An 8,667-nucleotide genomic window follows, 5' to 3' on the forward strand; every position below is an offset into this window, starting at 1 on the left:
ACTGTGTCTTTGAATAGAAAAAGCTTGCAGAATGTGGTGAGTGATTTATTTATAAGTTATGTAGAGGGTTAAAGTAAATTACATAACTAACATTATGGGAGTGATGGAGTTACATCAGATATGTTATGTGAGCTGAGTCACACCACTTAAGTAACTTACGTTACCTTACATGAGTTGCTGGTTGATTGTTGTTATCGTAACCAAGGGGATTATCTTTACCTTCCAAAAGCAGTTTTTGAGCCCAAACTAAACCAAGTAATATTGGTGCCAAAACCCAACCAAGTAAACCCAGCCTGATCAAACGTGACCGTTTTACAACATTTATAATGTCAGAAACCCATTAACTGTTTGTTAGTCAGCTTTATTTTGAAAGACCAACCAGACATTACATTCTGTGTCAGGTAACCCGATTTAAAACTGATACTGGAGGAGTAAGCAGAGTGTCACACTTTAAAGCTCACGACCACAGACCAAGCGGCCATATGTGATGAGTTGGCAGTGAGAGTGTGTTGCAGTGAACATGACATTGCATAATTATAATGGAACATATACACTTTCGTTCACATGCATTCCTGTTTACAAATACATTTACCATAGTAGTAGTCAAACTCTTCAATTAGCGAGGTTGTTACCCATTTAATCCAATACGCTTCTCCCATTTCTCTCTGTAATCATATTGCATGTCATAGTTTTTCCACGCTGTGTATGTTGTTCACAATATTTATCCATTTTTTCAGGTTGGGAGACTCTTTAAGAAACCAACTACTTGGTATTGCCTCCCCGCTTGCTACCATGAAAAAGTCGAGCAAAATGTCTCTGTTGCTTAGGTGTGTTTACATAGAGAGAGAAAGATAGGAGTCTGTTCTGATGGTAAACAGCAGGAGGTTTATGAAGCTAACATGATTTTTTTTATAATACTCCAGATTGACAGGCTTCTGTGCTCTTGAGGTCCTCAGCAAGGATTTCCTACAGGCAAATGTGGGGGGGGGGGCTTGTTTGCTCTTAACTTGCACTGCTGCCCACAACCCAGTCAGTTAATTTCTCATAGCGACCACAGCTCACTGTGCCAAGAAGCACTCTTACCTCCAGCTGCTGCCATTTCTCACTGGAATTCAATGAGTCATGTTAGCTGGCTAGAGCCACATGACTCAACATTAAACTCTTCTGATTGTTTGTTTTGAAGCTGTGACACTCACATGCGCACACTTATCAAGCGGGCTCAATGTGTGTGTGCTGGCCTGGATTGGCCACATGTACCTTCCTGCATGCTGATTCTTAATTGCTGCTTAAAAAACTTGGCAGATGGCTGACTGGCTACCTTAACCTGGCTGCTGCTAACTGACTGTTAGCAATGCTAGATTTCTGACAGCGCTTCACTTCAGCATTCCTCACTTTCCTTGCATGCCTCTTCCCCAGTTGCCATGCCCATAATAATTTGAACCGTTTGTAGCACGAGAGCACTTGACTCCACTGAAAAGTGGGACACACATTAGCATAAATCGGGTCTTGACTTTTGCGGGTTTTTATCTGTCTGTTCTCCCTCCTGTGAGAGCCTCCTCGCACACACCTCCATGCCCTCAGGTTACAGATTATCAAGACGTCTAGGTTTCTCCCTGTGCACCAGCGACTGTGCATTTCTGCCTCTGCCTTTCCGTCAGTCACTCAGGTGGGAACACTTGATAAAGTCATTACCATAAGCCTCATCATCTTTTTTTTTTTTTTTTTTTTTTCCTGCATATGTATGATATTTTGATTGTCAGGTGTTAAGGCAGACATTGGGCTGACAGTGATAGCTGTCATTTATCTCCCAGGAGTAAATGCAAATGAAAAAAAACATCTGCACTTGTGATTTTCTATATTTTTTTCCCATATTGTGGTCTACGCAGTCTCTCTTGGGAGTTTACCATTCCTTAGTTTGACTCATATCCTTCATTTGTATTCAGAGTCAACAACAAATCTTTTCTCCAAACAGTCAACATGGATGATGTCGGACTTACTCGACAATCTACGTGAAACCACCACAGTGGCTGAGACCCACCGGGTGTATTGTTACCTCTGGTTCTTTCTTTTGCTGAGGAGTTTTATTCTTTCACAGTAAGATGGATGGGCGGCTCTCTCACTTTGGGTTCCATCAAAAAAGTCAAGACATAAGAACATGATTTAAAGGCAGATGCCTCAGGAATACTTTGTTCCCCTTCAGTAGGAGAATAGAGTATGCATGGCAGTGTTGTCATGACATTGGGATTTCTAACTTCAGTACAATACCTTGAAAAATACTGATGTTTAATACTATATTCAGTACCAATGGGAAACACTGTCATAACATTAAGAGGATTCAAATTATTAAAAAATGTTATTAAAAGATAAATATGACAAATCCTGTGTAAGTTTATTTAATTCTGGAGGGAGTGGGGTTATGTAGGAGTTACAGCAGTGCATGCATCAATTCACTTTCAAAGATCAGAGCAAAATAACACAATAAGTTTTGTTACTGCGAATAATGAGTATTTAAAACACTTGAAATTCAGTATTGATATGTATCCATATTTTGATACTTTTGGCAACACTCATGACATAAAAGAAGCAGCTGAGGGAAGCATGAATATCTTTTTTTTACAGTATTCCTGTTTTGTTTGTACATTCTAAAAATGAAATAGAATAAAACAAATATGAATTATACTTAAAAATGCATTTAAAACATTATTAAATTAAAAATCTATTGATCTATCGATTGATCTGTTTTCTTGTTCAAGTGTTGTACTGAAGTCAAGTCAAATTGATTTCCAATCTGTGCGACCAGATTTTGAAGGACCTGTCTCTGCTTTAACTGAATGTCTGTGGAATTTGACATATATATGGGGACTGAAGGACTCGACACTCTGCTACATACTTTTGCCATTAAGCAATCTGAGTCCGCTGAGGGACGCCTAGCGGAGAACATGGTAAGCTCAGGCTAAGTATCAGAGGCAAATATTGTTTTGCAGTAAATGATTTTCCATACAGAAAGTCTCAGTTGGCCTTGGCACTTAGTAGCACCTTCCGCATTAAATCGAATCCAACTGTCGGGCGACTAATTACATATTGATGTGCCTCTGTGTCTGGGTTGCTTCCACATAAGGTCCACAAAGGAAGTCATTTATTTCAGTTGTCAGCTAAACAGTGTTTTCTTTTATATTCATTAATACATGGCAGACCAAAACCAGGGAAACATCATTGAACGAGCAACATGAAACAGAACGGCAGTCTGAAGATTGGGCTCAAAATCTTGGGCTCCGCAATAGGATATGAAGTGAAAATCTCAGCTGCCATCTACCAAATCTTTATGGATGAAACATCGGGTGGCTTACACAGTGCAAGGCAGAAAAACTGCCGTTTCAACCTCCGACTCATTGTTGTAATTTCCAGCTTAATTTCCACAGTTCCCTTTGTTTTTGAAGTACAAAAACAGATGTGTATCAAAGTGAAAGTCTCTTAGTGTGCATCGATTATAGTCCTTTCATCTCATTTCCAGCTCCTTTCTTTTGTGTCTTCGCTGTTCTTCTTTCATATTTGGTATAAAGTAAGCAATTTGTGTTTTTCTACCTCACAAAGACCAAAGTGTGAAAATGCTACAAAAATACTTAATGGGTGTGGTGGAGTGGTGACTATACCCCCTGAGTGCTACTGACTGCTGTTCTTCTACTCACCGTCCTGCATTTTAGACAGTTTTCTTCATAGAAACTGGGATAGAGCATTGACGTGTGTGTAATGGACTTGTTATATCTAGGGGACTCAATTGTTTGTCAGTGGCTGCCAAAAGTTAAGGATCTGTTTTTACCAGTTTGGGAGGCACTTAAAAACTGTTCTGTCGTGTAGAGGAACTGCCCATTTCACTTGTGAGCATTCGGTGGTCTGCAGCTGAAGTAGTGTGAATTTTACACGGCTATATTTAATAATGTATGGCTGAAGAAAGATTGTCTTCATGGTTGATTTTTGGGAGGAGAAAGGACTTAAACCACTGGTGACACTGACTGAAGACATGAATGAACGTGCTGTGTTGTACTATAAATAAAAGGAGTTAGATGCATCAAGATAAACCGTTAGGACTAAGTCTCAAGTTGGATGCTATCAAGCCATCAAAGAAAAGAAAAGAAAATCTAAAATGAACAAAAACAATGTGAAAAAAGAGGCTTCATGAATTAAACTGAGTTACAATCCCCTCATTGCACCATAAAGAGCTGATATTTTGGTCTGTTTTTTTTTTTGTTTGTTTGTTTTGTTTTGTTTTTTTTACGTCAATCGATGTTTTAATACGTATTTTTGTAAAATATTACCAGAATTCAAAGGTAGCTCCAAATGCTGCTAGCTGTCCTTTGCTGTACATAGCTACCTTTAGCTAGTTAGCTCATGGAGTTTGTCTGCACCTCCAGTCATAGGGGAAAGTCAGCATGGGCAACGGTTTACAGTTCAACCTGATTTTGCAGAGGGACACCAAACTGGAGCTGAACACATCCTCCAAGTTTGAAGACAGGGGGATACAGTATGGAGGCGACTGACACTACTCCTTTTCACACAGAGACTCTGCATTATCGGTGAAGTGAAGGCTCGCCATTTCTCCACCTGTGTTTGTTCACACTGAACCAAGTAGCTTGTGTGTCAAGCTGCACCAGTATGCCAATTCAGATGGCACTCCGGTGCTGTGGATCCAAAAGAGGTGTGACGGCACACATCATGGCATTGAGATCTAGGTGGTCTCTTTCGAGAGCTACTGTGGAATGGTTGAATGGTTGAATGGCACTTAAAGTGTTTATCTCCCGGCTTAGAAAAACGTAGATGTCATGACTTTTTTGCAATATTCATTTGGCCAGGTGTGTACTTATTTCTAGCTCATCATTCCTTTTTGTATCAATTACCCACTTTCAACTGAAAGCAAAGTATGGATACAACATGTGGATTAATCTTCGGTAGCTGGAAGTGCAGTTGTGCGCTGCAGAGTTCAGCCGTTTTTTTCCTAAATGTGGGATAACACAATGATTGTCTTGCCTTGTGTGGGTTGTAAATGCGTTCATCTTTGGTTTGTGCATGTGTTCCTGTGCACGTGGGGGAACACGCCTGTGTGTGGAAATATCTTACATAACCTCAGGTGTGTTTGGAGCATATTTTCAGGAGAGCTGAGATAAATCATCTGAATCTGTGCTGACATCAGAACCCCTGAAGCACTAATAAGCAGCGGTCTCAAACAAATGCGAACAGGCAGCGAGACGGCCACTATGTGGGCTTCAATCACCATTGCTGATGTCTTACTCTGTGTGCGTGTTTAACAGGTATCTGGGCTGCCGAGGGAAGCGATAAGGAGATGGAGGGGGACAAAAGACTGTAGAGAGGAGAGAAAGGCAGAAAAAGCAAGGCAAGGCAAAAAATACTGATAGAAAGCTACAGTCAGGAAGATTTGCCACGTTTTTCTTCTTCTCAAGTCTTATTTACTGCTGTAAGAGTCACGTCTTTCATGGTCTGATATAACTGTTAAATATCTCAAATGTGAGCCCTTTCACAAACCAGTGTGAAGTCCCATTTATCTTCTTTATTGATGGAGGTGAAGCAAAGTGACCTTGTGACGTAATGAGCTCCATGTGCATATTCTGAAAGCTTACTCCCTCTACGAAACTAAAATCAAAGGTCTAAAGTTTCATGTGACTTATGCTCCTTCATGAATAATGAGCACCTCATTTCAGATTGAATGAATCTCAGAAACGTGCACATTACGTGAGAATAACGTGTCACTGAGGTACAAACATTCATAATACTGTGTCCCAGTTTTAGAGTGTCTCCCATAATCAGAGCTGTGGACTTGAATCCACCTGAGTCACTGTCACGAGGCAGACAATAAAAGCCTTGGGCCTCGACACGGAAGTTAAAGTTAAGTTAAGCCTCATCACTTGACTTAACTTGAGACGTGACACATGACTCTGATGTGTTGTATCGTTAGTTGAGTTGTCTGTATTTCACTGTTTAAAAGTGACAGTGAGGAAATCAACACATAAATAGGCTGTGCAGGAAAGACTGCAGTATCTTGGTACTTTAACAAAAGCAGAAGCAGATTTTGCTGACCAAAACCACTAGAAATACTCAAGTTTGCCAGAGCAACAGGTAGCCTGGAACTATAAAGTATTTAAGTTTCGTGATACACCAAAATGTAGACTCACTGGCAGAGAATATGACACTAATTGCTGCACACTCAGGAGAAGTTAGCTTTCTGCCATAAAGCTTGGTAATGGTAACCTAGCCTTGTAGCTGCAGTATTTGTTTGTTAAGAATACATCAGAACAAAGAGCCACAAGGCTCCCAGCTGTGGAACTTTCTGCTTGTTCCATTCTGCAAATCTCCTCTTAAGACTCATTTTTATCATATGGGTTTTTCTTAACTGAGTGTGTATACTCTTACATTTTCTATCCATGTTTCTAAGTGTGTGGTCTGATTCGCTTTACTGTGTATTGATCGAAAAGCACTTGTGACCTTGTCTTTAGAACGGGGCTTTATAAATACAGTTATTATAATCCATATTTGTCAAGATCTACCTAGAAAATCCACCTCTATCATTAAGGTTAACATCACAGAAGAGTTAGAAATAAATATCACCATGATGTTTTCTTTGTATGGTAATAATGAAAAAGATTGATAAAGATGTCAGATATCATGTGTATTAAGTAGCTTTCCGCCAGCTGAGCTCACGCAAGCTAAAGGACAAGCTGCTCACCTCTGTATGTCTGGAAATCCACATGGAAATTATAAGGGTATCAATGTAATGTGCTCAGATGTACAAGTAACTTTGATTTACCGATTTTCAGCATACTCATCACATTGTCTTTTTTGAAGAGCAAAAAGACACAGTTCTTGTTAAAATATCAAAATGTCCAGAATGCATTCCTTTTACAAAGCAACTTGGCTGAGTGTGCAGATATCAGCTTATAAGGCACATTTCCCAGTAATAGCCAGCAGTTTAATTTTTGCTAAATGACACAGTTTATGAAATCTGGCTCTGTAATGTCAGCTTACAGTGATTATCTGTGACTGTAATGCATAGTTCAGACATTTTCTCCCATTTGATTATTTACTGTCAGTTTTCATAGAATCACATTACTGTCCTTGTCAGATTTATTTTCTACAGTATATTATATACCATTGACCTTGGCTTTAGTTTGGTTCAGGCTAACATGTCAGTATACCTTCTATACCCTCTGTCCATTTAGCCAAAATACCCATATTTTTTTTTATTTCCAACAGGACAGATATGCAAAGGAAACAAATGCATCTCCCAGGGGTTTAACTGCTGCAGGGTTAAGAAATACCCAAGCAGAATAGTCTTCCTTCATAAAGATGTGCCACACTAAATACTAGTCAGTGCTGAGGAGCAGTCACAACAAATTAACAAATGATTTGTCTTGTTCCTTTCTATTCTCACCAGGGCTGTAATTGCTGCTAACAGTTCCATAGTGCAGAAATGTGAAGCTCTGGCCTGTTATCCTCTTTAATTATTTTATTTTTGCAGTTACTTGTTACTTGAGTTGTTGCTTTTTTTTTTTTTTTTTTTTTTTTTTCTTTTCTTTCTCCTGTTTGCTACTTTTGTTCTGGATATATCTTTACAGACTGTGACGTCGCACTGACAACATGTTTATTTCTTTTGTCATCTGCAGCCTCAACTGTAACATTTAAATATATGTGGTAATCTCTCTCTCTCAACCCACCTGGTTGAGGCAGATGGCCGCCCACCATTGAGTCTCGTTCTGCTGTTAAAAGGCCGTTTTTCTCTCGCCACTGTCGCCAAGCGCAAATTAATCAAGGATGGTATGGTTTAGACTCGCTCAATTTGGAAAGTGTCTGTTGTGAATTGCCTGTACAAATACAGATTTATTTGTGTATAAAACAAAGTGGTACAACCTATCTGTCGTTTCTACTGTGCTTAGTTTATTTACAGTGATGTTTGATATCTATACAACAGCACATCTCAGTGTAACTGCTATTTGTTGGTAAAGTCAAAGTGTCATTGTCTGTATTCTGTGGCCCAGCAGACACAATAGATCCTCCATCTAATACTAGTGAGTTGGTCAGATATTAGATGCTAGTTTTGTTATTAATAAGACAACATGACAGCATTGAAAATGCATTTTAAATGATTAGATGTATACACATTGAAAAGGCATTATTAAAAAAGGCCATTATGTTGTATGTATTCTAATAGAGCTATTATTAATTTGTGTGGAATTCCAACTTGTTGCATGTAAATTCTGCTGCGAAATGGATTTGGCCACAACCATCAGCAAACTGGAGAACACCTGTGTAGAACAGGTGTTTTACTGTCTCTATATGTCAGCCCTGTGATGAACTGGCAACATGTCCAAAATGTACTCCATCACATGCCCAGTGTCAGCTGGGATTGGCTCTTGAGTTATGTCTGCCCTTGGCTAATTTCAACTTCTTACCCCTTGTTGGACAGACACACAAGTCTTAGGCTCTTTCTTCCAAGTGTTCTCACAACAACGTCTTCTTTGTCCACATAATGACAAATGACCAGACACCCTTCTCTGTAGAAGTATAGAGTTCAAAGTACAGCACTGAACTCTATGAGAGCTGTTATATCCCCATAAGGCCAGGGGATGAAAACCAGGTGTAGGAGGGAAAAGAGGGAATAGA

This window comes from Acanthopagrus latus, chromosome 16 (genome assembly GCF_904848185.1).
Source record: "Acanthopagrus latus isolate v.2019 chromosome 16, fAcaLat1.1, whole genome shotgun sequence".
NCBI classification, from domain to species: domain Eukaryota; kingdom Metazoa; phylum Chordata; class Actinopteri; order Spariformes; family Sparidae; genus Acanthopagrus; species Acanthopagrus latus.